At 40.1% G+C, this 14,013-nt stretch overlaps 1 long non-coding RNA gene across 1 annotated transcript; it reads left to right on the forward strand.

Moving 5' to 3' along the window:
* The first annotated feature begins 393 nt into the window (after positions 1-393).
* On the forward strand, positions 394-13,811 carry LOC144464432 (uncharacterized). Its single transcript, XR_013492129.1, has 3 exons — positions 394-613; positions 11,652-11,877; positions 13,547-13,811. It is a non-coding gene; the product is annotated as an uncharacterized LOC144464432 (long non-coding RNA).
* Positions 13,812-14,013: the final 202 nt, after the last annotated feature.

The following is a 14,013-nucleotide window of genomic DNA, read 5'->3' on the forward strand; positions in this document are numbered from 1 at the left end:
TAACACGAGGCAGGGGCGTGGTGTGGTGAAGGAGGAAGTGGAACTGCCAATGAGAAGAGGACAACGCCTTGCGTGCACAATGACACTCTGTTATGCTCAAATATACTGGGTCAGGGAAAGGACAGGAGGTCAGACTTCGTGAACTGACACACCTTTGTTGTTCGTCAGGGACGTGAAGTTGAGACCCAGAGCTCTGTAATTTTATTCCTTTACTGCTTAATAAACTACATTAACTGAGACCGAATATCTTCTCCTATTGCTTCATTAAAGAACACGCAGGACTGAGCTCACACATAGCACATTAGAGAGTAGGATGAGACTCTTAGTCCATCACTGGGCATGCACAGTGCGAACCGGGGCAGTCACACACACACAGTTGGCAGCACACACACACACCATGGCAGCAACTTCTGCACAAGGACCTGGTGGACGGACAAGAAAAGAAAAGTGATGATTTATGGATATATACTTTACACATAATCCAGTAGAAAATACAACGGAATACGTTGTACTGGGGGGCAGAGGTACACGTTGTGGCTACAAACTACGTGGCAAGAATACGACCAACCTCAAGAGGCATTTGAAAGCTCACCATGCTGCTATTTTTGCGACGGTAAGTTAATGTTACAAGGAGTTTTGTTAACAAATCATATTTACTAGCTTTGATTAATGTCACTCAACAATCGGTCTGTGATGAATTTCCTATTAAGTTTTCCATAACACCGTGACCTGGGAAAAATGAATGGGACTGCTAGCTTCAGGCTAACTGGTTAAGCTAACTTAAATACAATTAGTGTGTTATGTGTTAAACTTGTCCTAGAGGCATTTTTGGCCTGACAGCAACTGAATGCTTCGTCATGTATTGGCCCATATTTGAGTTACTGTGAAACATAAGGGGCGAAATGTAGCTTTTTAGACATGTTGTTGTTCCTTGATATATGTAAATGAACAGCAGCACACCTGGTTACTCTAACATTAGCAGCATGTTTAGCCAGTATAACACTGTGGTGTTAAGGAAAGAACCAGACATATTTCTTTTTGAACATCAATTGTATTGCAACACAACCTGTCAACCTCAATTACAATTTCCTTTACCTGTATTGGCCTAATTTAATGATTTCAAAAATTAATGACTAAAACTAGACTAAAACTATCAAGGAAAGAAATGACTAAAATGTGACTAAAACTAATAAGCATTTCGTCCAAAAGACTAAGACTATAACTAAATAAAAAATGACTGCCAAAAACATCACTGGTTCAGTGAGAACAACAACAACCTTGCAAATAAAAGAAAACAGTATTCCTCCTCAGATTTCCCCAAATCACCAACTGAATGTAGGAAAGCTTCTGTACTGTAAAATACAGTTTGTGCTAATGTAATGGGATGTTCGGTGACCCCGTAAAGCCTGGAATGGAAAGTCCAATGTTGTTGGCAATTTTCTGTTTCTAAGTAATTAGTTCTATACTTAAGTTAAAATTAGCTGAATAAATCAGATGAAAGACTGAACTGGAAAAAATAGTTGAAGCTTTTTGAGGCCCCTGTCACCCCTTTAAGGAGTAAAGTGAAATAGTCCACCCCTTCACAAGGATTTGTCTGTAAACACAGCCAGAGACAAGCAAGTGACTGCTCTGCCATCACTGTTATGCCATGGTGTGGTGGTGTGTGGACAAATATCATCTTGACCTATGAAGCTTATATAGCTGTATGTCCATAAACAAGAATCAGTAAGAAAAAGAGACTATATTCTTTGTTTGGTGTATGTATAAACGTATGTACTCTAGTTTTATTTTGGAGACATAATATTTTCTTAAGTTGGCATGAAAGTGTGCAGATACATCCAAACTACCACACACACACACACACACACACACACACACACACACACAAAGCTAGCTAATTAGAGCAGACACTCAACAGAAACATGCACAGGTAAATGTGTCACCAAATGTATTAAAGTCGCTCTGCTGCTTTGGCTTGCGAATGAGGCTTTTAGACTTCAGAGGTGAAATGTGTTGTGACACCACTTATTCACTGATTGCTCACAGCACTGTCCTTTCAACAGTTTAAAATAGAGATTTAATACATGTAAGAAACATATATTATTCTAATGTATCATGAAAGTATTATAAGAACATCAGAAATGAAGAGGTGTAAAAAAAAAATTCAAGTGAATCTGACTGAACAAGGTTAATGTACATTCTGAAACAGTGAAGCAGCTGGGGTTCCTAGGGAATCTGTTCTACTAAAATGTGAATTAAAAAGTATTTGATGTGCAAATCATAAAATTCTAACAATGAGAGAAAACACGACATGTTCATGATATTTTGAAATTTTAAAATCTATCCCTTCAATTTTTAAGGATTTCTAAATTACTTTTTCCTATATGGGATCCATGTATCTGAGAGGGGAGTGCTGGTGTTGTTGCAGTTTTGTGGGAGATCTGTGAAATTCTAGAGTTACTGGGCTAACTGTTATGTGTGTAAAATATTAGCCATTACTAGGCCTGTGTAGACAGCCAAATTGATTAAAACTGAACCGCAAGGACCAACATCTGGGAAGATGAATGGTTCAGACTCAACACCCGAGCCCAAGAATGGACGGAGAGAGGAATCACACCGACTGAATGCCTCACCAGTGGGCACGACCTCCCATGGCCAACCTGGAAGACCCTCAACAGACTACAACAGTGTGGAGCAGGGGAGGTGCAAAGCACTGATGAAAGAATGGAAATATCACACAAAAGACAAATGCAGCTGTAGAGCAGTACAGACCATGTCCCATCTACTGGAATGTGATGATGCCCCCCAGTGCAGCCCCCAAGACCTGGCTGAACCGACCCCAGCAGCTGTGACCTGCGCTAGATACTGGCAAAACGACATTTGCGATTGCAAAGGACTCAAAGAAGAAGATTACAACACATCTTGTACTCTGAACAGCTCATTTTCAATATCTGTTTACCCAGAAAAAATTTTCAGGAAGCCTGTACCTCAGCAGCCACATTTTGTGGTATTTTGCCCATCTTTTATGGGCTCCAGCAAACTTTGCAAGGAAATAGATCTCATTTAATTATCTCACAGCTAATCTATATTTCTGCATCGAATCAACGCCATACCTACAGCATAGCCTCTGCATGGACAAAGAGCCTGTGGCAACGCAGACCTCCTGTCTCTTTTTGTAAGCTGAAAACTGTTTCCCTCAGTGAAAACAAAGTTTTTATTTACTTTTATTTCACAGATAAGAAACAATACATTGTGAAGAGAATAAAGCCCCCACAAAATAGCATTTTATGTCTTGTGTGTGATTTATCCTGGCCTCATATGAGTAGGGGAAATCTACGCGAGACTCGAGGCTAATTTATAAAGTGTAAAATGCCATAGGCTTGTGCTAATAACGCTAACATGTTGTATTTGTTTGGAAAATGTGTTTAGTATAAGACAGCTGTTTTGTCGGTGAACCTTGTGAGCTTTAATGGAGCTGAATTTTGTAATGTTATCTTAGTTAAATGTTGCTGTTGTCCCTGGCTTCATAGAGGAAATCTTTGCTAGCCGCTAGGCTAATTTATACAATGTAAAACGCCATAGGCTTGTGCTAATTACATTAGCATGTTGTATTTGTGGGAAAAATGTGTCCAGATAAAGACAAGTGCTTTGTCTGTGAATCCTTATGGTGAAGCCAAGTGTACATGTATTTGAAATTGTTGCTATTAAGCCATATTTAATGTGTGTTTTGAATCAACTACAGCACTTCACAGAAACCTTACCGCCGACTAGTGTTTTGGAGGTGTAACTGAAGAGGGACAATGACACACCACCGTACTAGTATAACTGCTCACAATGGCATAGGCCACGTACATAGGCTACGGCATAGGCTCTGCATAGCGCTGACGCACAAGTATAAATCCGCCTTAAGAAGTACAATTGGATGGCTGCATGGTTCATATTCCACACGTATTCTACAGGTTAAATGACTTTAATGTAGCTTTGTAGCTGTACTTCTTACTTACAGGAGTTAAAAATGCAGCTGGGGATGCCAGTTTCCTCAGTGAGAGGGTTCCTCAAGGTTATCAGTACAGTGGCGGGCCATTAGTCCCTCCCTAGTTAACAGCATTAGCTCTGTCAGCTCTGTTGTAGTTGTTTAGTGCTGTTTATGGAGTTAGCACCGTTAGCTGCCAACTTAGCTGCCTCTATGTTGAGAATCATGTCCAGACAACTCAAACACTATGAACTTCACAAAGTCTCAACTCATCAAATACCAGCATCAGTGTCAGTTTTTTATTCTGGTTTTTTTTTTTTTTTTTTTTTTTTGATTGTGACTTTTCAGAGTAAACTTCTGTTTTCACAGGAAATGTACAGTGTCTGCTTATTAAATGCATACAGTCTCTTTAAAAAAAAACAACAAAACTTAAAACAAAGCTGAAAAACTTAATCTTTAGGTTTACTTCCTTAGGTTCAGGCAACAAAAGCACACAGTTATGTTTAAAAAAAACATGTTCTGGCTTAAAATAAGTATGTTTGTTATTAACGTAATGTAGCGTCACATGATATATCACAAATGCCACATGACATATGTCACTGGCATTGTATGCTACACATACTAGCCTCCTGGGTGAACGTCCTGAGTTTGTTTGACCCATTTACCTACCCTCTCTCCTGATCTGATCTGTGTGTGTGTCTCAAACCACTGCTATAGGGTGCCTCTGTGCTTCTGACACAGACAAGGGCCGCTTGTTAAGAGTGAGACCAGGTTTTTAGAGAACTTCGGCATATTACGTGAAAAAGTAGTAGCTACTCAAAGATAGTTGTAAACCCTTGCTCTCGATAACCTGCTGAGACATTGCTGGAGCTCACAGCGGTCTGTAATTTTACAAGGATATTTGTTCAAAACATCCAAACACCACTTTTCAGCCATTTAGCAGTTGCTCTGATAAGGCCAGCTATCCCGGAGCCCATGTTGTTATTTATTCAACAGACGCATCTCTGTCACTATTAATTTGCCACATCTAAAAGATCGGGCTGCTGCAGCTGGACGGGGACAGGGAGTGAAAACAATGACTGGAGGCAGCATATTGCATGTTGAAGGAAGAATTAAATGAGCATAAGCCCTCTGGCTTTATGTCCTAGGTCATCTGTTAATTTTTCATGGGTGCCTCACTAATTCATGAGGACATCTGTTTTTGCATTTTCCATTTTATGAGTCCCATGTTCGGCAGTTATGAGAGACTCCAGCTGCAAACTGATTAGACGTGACTTCTGATGGAAACTCTAGCAGAGGAAAACTTTGCACAAACACAACATAAACACACAGACACATGCTGGCATATGTTGGCCTGTTACTATAATTTGCAAAACTAAAAGTTTAAGCCCAACTAGTTCCCCCTTGAGAATGTAGCCTACTAAAAAACAAAGTGAAAAACATAGTGATAATTTGCCTGAAGGTGCTTTTATACCTGTAGTTGGGTTCATTTGGTCACACCAGAGGGAATATAGTTTTGGTTTGGTTCCTGTTCACACCGACTTTTTGCAAACAAACCAACAGGAGTAAACATGAAGTTCTACCAACTGACAGGTAGGTACCTTATTGATTGGACAGTTTTGGCGTTTGTCATCCTGCACTATCAGTGCATCATCAGGACCCACATGAGGAAATCAAATTCTGGTGACTGACAAAAGTTTATGCAGCAGCACTTTAAAGCTTCTAAAGTGTTTACGTTCTTTGGTTTAACAAAGAGCACAAAGTAAAACAACTGATTGTAAGCATTATTAGTAGGATATTATTAGACTACAAATCAGTGGCACGCTATGAATAATGACCAACAAAGAGACAGGATGAAAAGAAGACGTCTTGTACAGTAATGATTCAGGGCTAAATACTGTGGGATCACTGTCACACACTTTTTAATGGACTTAATGAACAAACAAAGTACACAAAGTCAGATGCAATGATGTCAATTTTAACAGAAATACCCTCACTGATGTGCATACACTGTATGTGTTACCATGGTTACATGTAAGCATTGGCATAAATAGGTTATTGGATATTAGCAGCCTTTATCAGGATCAATTATAAGATTGCTGATAGATTTCACGACCAGCAAATGGATTATTATTGTTTAGCTGTTGCTAAAATCACATCTCTGCTATCATAAAATCCTGTGGTTGGTTTTCTTTCACACCACAAAGAAACCTCACCAGAGTCTGTTTGGAAGCGGACCGAGACCCACCTTTTCAAGTGGTCTGGGTTTGGTTGTTTGGTCCACACCAGAGTTCGATTAACAGCTTTCACACCAGCCCAAGCAATCTGTAATAACTGTGCAAATGGACTCGACTTTATTCTAACAAAACCAATCAGATTAGGTGTGAATGCACTCTAATATTAGCCTTACCAGTAGTGGATCGAAATGGGTAGAGTTTGTCCTTAGGTGCTAAGAAAAGTTCACTGAGTCATAATAAGCAAAGAGCTGATCCCCAGCATCCACTCTGTCAGGTATCAGGTAACACCACTTTTACATTTTTAGACCCACTCTCTGACAAGACTCTGGCAAGTTGCACAGACTACTTACACAGAGTTCTCACTTATCCTGCAAAATAGCTCAGCATCTACTGCATGGATTGGCACGAGACTCGACAAACGCATTCATGGTTACAAGATGATGAATCTCAATGACTTCAGTGATGCCCAGACTTCTCCTCTAGCTCCACCATGAGGTTGACATTTGCAGTTCTTAGTACAGTATCTCAACAATTATTGGATGGATTGCCATTAAACGTAGTAAAGGATCAGAAATGTAATCACATTGATGATCCTTGGGCTTTTTACCGAGGGCTATCATTGGTTTAAAATTTCCTTTTGTCCAGTGCTATGGTTTATTAACCAATACCTGCAAAGCTAAATAGCATTCCATCAGCCTCAGCTGTGTTTTATGGTTTTATGCTAATTAGCAAATATTAGCATACTATCAAGATAAAGATAACATGGTAAGCCTGGCTTTATTTAAAGCCTGGATTTAGGTTCACAACTCTCTGTCTAATTCTTCAGCAATGCATGGAATGTTCATGATATGTATTTCTTTAATATTCTACCATGACAGTCTAGATGCATTTCAGGGGTTGTCACACCAAAAAAAGTAGGGCCGATTGATTAATCGATTTCAAACTGTGTTTGGAAACAATGCAATTAGCAAATAACAAAGACTCTGATTTAGGATACACATTATGCAGCGTGTCTGGGTTTAAGCTGTCACACAATCGTTTGATAAATCAATGCCATCTTCCTTTTGTGACAGTCAAACATGTAATAACCCAAGGAAAATTATACATTTGTGGTGCAGATAAAATTGCCTCAGCTGAGCCCAAAGTGACATTGGACAATTTAGTCCTGCAGAAAAGCAGCACATGGGAGTGTTTCTGGTTTAGGACGACAGATGTGAGGCCTGTCGTGGAACAGTCGCCAAATCCCAAGACAACACCACAAACCTGAAAAAGTACCACAGGCACCTATATGATGAGTGTTCCTCAAAGACATAAAGTGAAAGGTGGGATGCTGTAGCCCAGTCTCATTAACAAACTGCTATTTCAGAGTCATTGCAGCTGTTGGTCCATATAAAAAGAGCTCACAAAGGCACCATGAGGTAAATAAAGCCATTATGCACAACCTCGCCAAAGACATGGTGTCTATAAACACCATGACCAAAGGGTTCCAAAACTCCTCCGAATGCTGGATGAAAGATTCCCTCCTGCACGTATTTCAGTCAAGCTGCCCTCAGCACTGTATGTAGAATGCATGAAAAGTTTAGACAGACTTAAAAAAGGGGAGTATTAGGCCCCAACAACCAAATGGTGGTTGAGCAAGACAAGTGAGCTGCACCAAAGCAGTGTTAATATCGTTGACGAAAACTATGACCAACAGTTTTCGTCAACAACCTTTTTTCCAAGTCAAAAATGAGACAATGACAAGCTAAAAATAGATCTTGTTAATAAAAAATAAGACAAAATCTGTGGTTCCTTTTTTGTGGACTAAACAGACATTGATAGCTGAGAAAGGCCGTGCTTGTAATTACCTTTAAATGCCACAGAGGGACAGGCTGATAAACTCTCAGCATCCGCCGTTGGTATGAGTTGTGAGCTGTAATTCAGCAGTAAATAATCAGCCCTGTGTGACTGACTGTGGATGATGGAGTTGCTGAATGGATTTGTGAAGTTTGTTACTTGCAGTGGTGGCTGTTAGCAGCTCCGCTTGTTAGCAGCTGAATGGCAGTGGAGCAAGCAGCCACCGGCCGCCCGACTTCACATCTGTTGATCCTCGCAGGACTCCACTGGACCTGAGAGGGTTTATGGGTTGATGCTGTTTAACAGGCAGGTAGGAGGCTCAGTTATCTGTGAGTGTAACTGTGCTGTAAGTAAACAGTCTGAACTCAGACCAGTTTTCTCTGACAGAGATGAAAGTTTAGTTTGAATCACCAACTCTGTGAGAGGACACGAGTTTAAACCTCCAGTCTAACATGTTGCATCAGTTGTTTTTCTGCTTTTTAACAATGAGATGGATAAGTCAGAGTTTACAATGAACCTGTCTACAAATCGTAGTTGTCTCAGATTAGTTATTTATGTTGTTAAAGTTTTTGTGTAAATATAGAGATATTGAGCTTTTCAAAAAGATGATCAGTAAGTGTGTGCACATTAGCCTTGACAGCGCCACTGGCCCCTGCGCACATGTGAGTGATCGACGGTGACAACATGTGTGTCAGCTTTGTTGAGTGTACCAAGTGCAGCACGATGCTGGTATATGACAACAAAAAGACGGGGACCTCGACACTTAAGAGGCACTAGTGATGGGAATTCCGGCTCTTTTTAGAGAGCTGGTTCTTTTGGCTCGACTCACTAAAAAGAACTGGCTCTTTCGGTTCCCGAGTGGCTCCTCAGATTTTGTTGCTTAAATTAATTTATTACCAACAATAATATAAAATTATGTGTAAAATGAATTACTAATGTAAAAAAATAAATAATACATTGTATCAAATGTTTACTATTTATATGGCATTATATACTCTACAGAGTGCTACAAAAAATAAACTATAAAGTATAAAACACTTTTAACTATTTTAAACTTTTAGCTTTTTACTATTAAACACTTAACTATCCTAAACTTGTAACTATTTACAGTGCATTTACAGGTTTGCTTGCTTCCAATTGCACTGATGGATGAACAGTTCTCATGTGCCTGTGCAGGTTGTTTGGATATGAGATTTTAATCTTGCAGACTCTACACTCTGCCCTTGAATTGTCAGTGTAATTGAAATGATTCCAAATTTTACTGCTTTTCCTGCTGTATTCATTTTCTCAACTTTTTTTTACCTTTCCAGCATGTTGTCTCTCTCTGTAGCGCCTGCTCTCTTTCTCTCTCTGTCTCCCTCCCTCCTGTTCATGTGCTCACTGTGCTGTGTGTGCCTGTAACCCCCGCCCCTCCCCCTTCTGCTCACCGCGGACACACAGACGACACCACAGATATTGACCAATCACATACGACTTGAACAGAAAAAAAAACAAAAAACAACAACAAAGCAGCTCCCAATCAGGAACCGGCTCTCGTCGTTCACGTCAAAGAGCCGGCTCTATGAGCCATTTCGTTCGCGACCAACACATCAGTAAGAGGCACATGACGAAGGCTTGCCATGGAAAGAAAGATGAGACTCAGCCTTCAATGTCCACATTCGTATCCTTAAAAAAAGTCAGGTTTAAACCAGGCTGGGGCTCGTAATTATAGTTAAAGGGATGGCTTGGACAGAACATGCACAGGCTCAGGTGAGGTTGGGCTGGATTTTTTGGGCCCGATCTAAGCACTAGCACTTGTAGAAGCCATTGTTTCTAGCAAAGACGATGGAGAACAGTTCTTCTTCGGCGCTCGTCCTTGGTACAAACTGACGCGCATATACCGCCCCCCTCAGTTCCGACAGGAATCGACACAGCCCGCTGAGGGCAAAGATGTATCCAGTACTTAGGGTACCGAAAAAATAACAGGTACTGACGTATTTTTTGCGTGTTGGCATTGACTTGGTACCAAAGTCACTTCTCATGACAACACTAGTGCACATAATTTATCCCTTAAACCTGTCAAAAACTGCTGAAGAAATTACAGTTTGTAAGTGTGAAGAGATTATTTGTACTTGTAGAAAAAAATTCTCTAAGTGAAATTTTTATTCCACCTGTCACCTTGATTCTAATTTCTGATGCATGAATTAACCTAAATGGATTAATTTAAAGATAATTAAACAGAAATCATAATGACTAAAAGTTAACTAAAATGTTATGAATTTACATTGACTAAAAACTATGAAGGATAAAAATGATTAAAATATGACTAAAACTAATAAGCATTTTTGTCTCAAGATGAAGACTAAATCTAAAATAGCTGTCAAAATTAACACTGCACCAAAGTCTCACCACACACTTTAGAAATGATGACTTTTAGTGGAAGAGTTGCTGCTTGCAAACTTCATACTTTCCCACTGAAAACACAGGAGAGATTATTGCTCATGGACTAATAGTTTTCATCCACTGATAGTGGATCAAGCTTTATCAAAGCCGTGGAACTCAATCAGTGGACTAGGCCTCAGTGTTTTTGCCACAGGCTGCATCTTGGGATTGTTCAGTATAGGCTTCTCATTCTTTATTTTTTCTTACTGTTGTTGACTGTATTACTTTCTGTGAAGCAAGTTGTGCTTTTGCTAGAAAAGCGCTAAAAGGTTTATCAGTATTATTGCTATTACATTTACATTTTAAAAAATCTTGACTGTACCTTACATAATGTTAATGTAAATGCTGTGAAAGATGATGCAAGAGTAAATTGGGTAGCCTCTATTCTTTAACACAAACATGACAAAACACACACATAGTAAAGGAGGTAGAGGGACATCGAAACCCCACATCCTTCATGTAAGGAGAGGGATGAGAGGTGGTAGAGTTGCTCTGTTTTTTGGCAAGGGTGGTTCAACGCCACTGATGAACTCAAGCTGTGCTGAGGCACAAAAAGAGTAAAATTTATTGGAGCATTGTTGATTAAAATGAGGCTCAGGGCAGATTGGGAAGGTGCTGGAGAAGAGCAAGGGTTTGTCTTAGGTTCCGTCTAAAGACAGGAAGATGTATCACCTGGTCCCAACCTAGTGGGACACAGAGGTCCTCAAATCAATCAAAAACGCCATCATCCTCTCCAGGAGTTTACAGATGCCCTCTCTAGGGGAAGCGTAAGCGTGTCACACCTGAAGCCAGTCCTGCATCTCCTGCAACATCAGCTCTGGCTGAAAATGACAAAAGGACACAAACCTTACCAAGGCAACAAAGTCAAGAGGCCTTGGCTACATGGAGGATAAATACAGCGACCCAGTCACATAGAAGCTTCTTGACATCACTTAGTTCCTCTATCCAAGATTCAAGATTAACTACATAAGCACAGAGAATGTGCCACACATCACAGCAAGAGTAAGACTGAAATGACACTGGTGGCAAGAAAGCAAATCTGTGCAGGTTTTTGAAAACAAGATGCCACATGCAATCTAAGTTATTGTATTTTGATTACTCTGATTAGCACATTTCAAGACATTCACATAAATGTCCAAACTCACAGCACATTGCAAAACTTAAGAGCTCTCTGTGTTTTGCAGGAAAAGATGGCTCGTGGCAGCACCACAGGCGCTATGCCTCATAGTTCAGCAGAGGCAGAGACATCCATTGTGAAGAAAGGAAATAAGTCATCGGGCAGCTTCTTTAAGAGCAGCCCTGCGCCCCCTGCTTCATCCTCTGTGCAGCTGGAGGATGCCATGGAAGCTGAGCTGAACAGCTAGCTGATGACTCATCGGTAGAGAGGAAGATCCCCTGGCCTGGAGGAAGGTACATCATGTTAACTTTCTGAGGCTGAGCAAACTGACTCGCAAATTCCTGTGCACACCAGCCACGACTTCGCCATCAGACAGAGTGTATAGTGCTGGGGGCAATGTAGTCACATGTCAGTGTTCATGTCTAAAACCAGCAAAGGTTGACATACTGGTTTTGTTGACAAAAACTCTGGAAAGGCTTCTTTAATGTGAAGTTATGACAGTAATATCTCAAACTAAATATATTTTATAGCCTGTATTTATACATATATTTCAGGATGTGGTGCAGCCTTGGGAATAATCATCTTGAACCAAAAACGGTTTTCAAAATGTAACTTTTCAAAAAGCAGAGGGTCTTTTGGCTCAACTTGCTCCTGATGAGGGGATAATCACATAAGAAGAGAAAGTCCTGTGTTTTGTGACCCATTCACCCATCACAACTTAACTAGACTGCTCGGTCCGCTTCCTTCTTTACTCTGGTCAGTGCATTTGTCACGTGACCACAACTTTCCAAAATATATGGGTTATACACAAATTACTGGTTCATCATAGCGTGGGATGTGTATCAATTTTGGTGCATTACCTTTTGTGCAACATTTATATTCATATTTATATTATTATATATAGTGATAACTTTTTTTTAAAATAATTATCGTGTGGTCTGTCAATTCAAAAGTTAAATGTTGAATATTAGTAAATAATAATCTATTGATTATAGATTGTGCAGTATTTAGATGCTGCTCCTCAGCCACAATATCAGTGTCAGACTGTTTACAGAGAAGGCCTACTATTTTTAATGGAACGGTTTTGATAGTCACAGCTTTATTAGTAATTGTTCTATGTTTGATTGTTTTAATTTTAATCTAAAAACAGAAGTAGATGCATAATGGAAGTAATTTGATTCTCATTCCTGAATTAGAATGTAGAGTAGTTTATAGTACCTTATGTGGTTGCACCTTATATATAGAGCTAAAAGCTTGACTTAAAAAAGTGTTCACAATTAGACATTTTCATGTCTAATTGTGTCTGTAGACACTGAAAAATAAAATAAAAATATGAGCCATCTGCAGTTTTAGTCCCATCCCGGTCAAACTCACACACTTGTTCACTGACACCCTTATCCATGTCCAGACTGACGGTGTGGCTGGGTTATTACAGCAGGAGGAGATAAGGCAGTCAGACAGGCTGGATGCAGGCCTGTGCTATAATAGCCATGAGCTTATCTCTCGGTTCCAATGACAGAGAACAGCTCGAACCAGGAGCAGACCTGCTGCCATTGTCTCCCTTTTATTTCTTTAACACCAGCCATTTTTAATCCCCAAATACACCGTATACTTGCAGCGTGGGAGGAAACGACATGTTCTGCCTAATAATGCTGAGAAGTTTTGTTGTGTGAGGAGTGTATGTTGTACATGTTTGTTGTGGTTCTCCTTATTGTTTACTGGTGTTAATAAGGGGGCGGCTTAATAATGCAATGTAGAGACACTGGCTGTGTTCACTCCACATGAGGAGACTAATTACTGTAAATCTAATCTGCAGGAGAGGCCTATATCCAATTACATGGAAATAAAGGCTCAGTGTGTTTCTGCCGTGCTGATCGTCTGATTGTGCATGAATGGACATATATGCTCTCATCTCTCGCTCTGTTTCTCCCTGTATATCTCTATGTGTGCACTTCTCCCCAGGCAGAATCCCATCCAGGACCTACATGTGTGTTCATCAAACAGAATCAATAAGATACAGCTGAAAATAGCAGCTTCTGTCTTTGCCGAAGATCCCGCTGACAATCCTCCACTATCCTCTACATTCTGACAAAGGAAATACTGAAAAGAGGGAAAACAACAAATATTTGTCGTGGAGGGAGAAGGTTGGAAGAGAGCGTAGCCCCGGGTCAAGCTAATGTAAAGATATCAGTTCATGAGCCATTATTAAAGCACATCAGCATCTGTATCTTGTATATGCATCTTGATTCTTTCTTACACATGCAGAGAACACATATACGATACTGCCAGTGATCTCATGGATGCAGTGTATGTGGGCCACACTAATGTTAGTAATGTGAAGGTTCTCTGGTCAAACTGCACAATAAGACTGACATGAAGAACATGGAAAACTAGAAGACATCACCATGAACATCTGTGTACATCTCTGC

The sequence above is a fragment of the Epinephelus lanceolatus genome, chromosome 10, assembly GCF_041903045.1.
Source record: "Epinephelus lanceolatus isolate andai-2023 chromosome 10, ASM4190304v1, whole genome shotgun sequence".
Lineage (NCBI taxonomy): Eukaryota > Metazoa > Chordata > Actinopteri > Perciformes > Serranidae > Epinephelus > Epinephelus lanceolatus.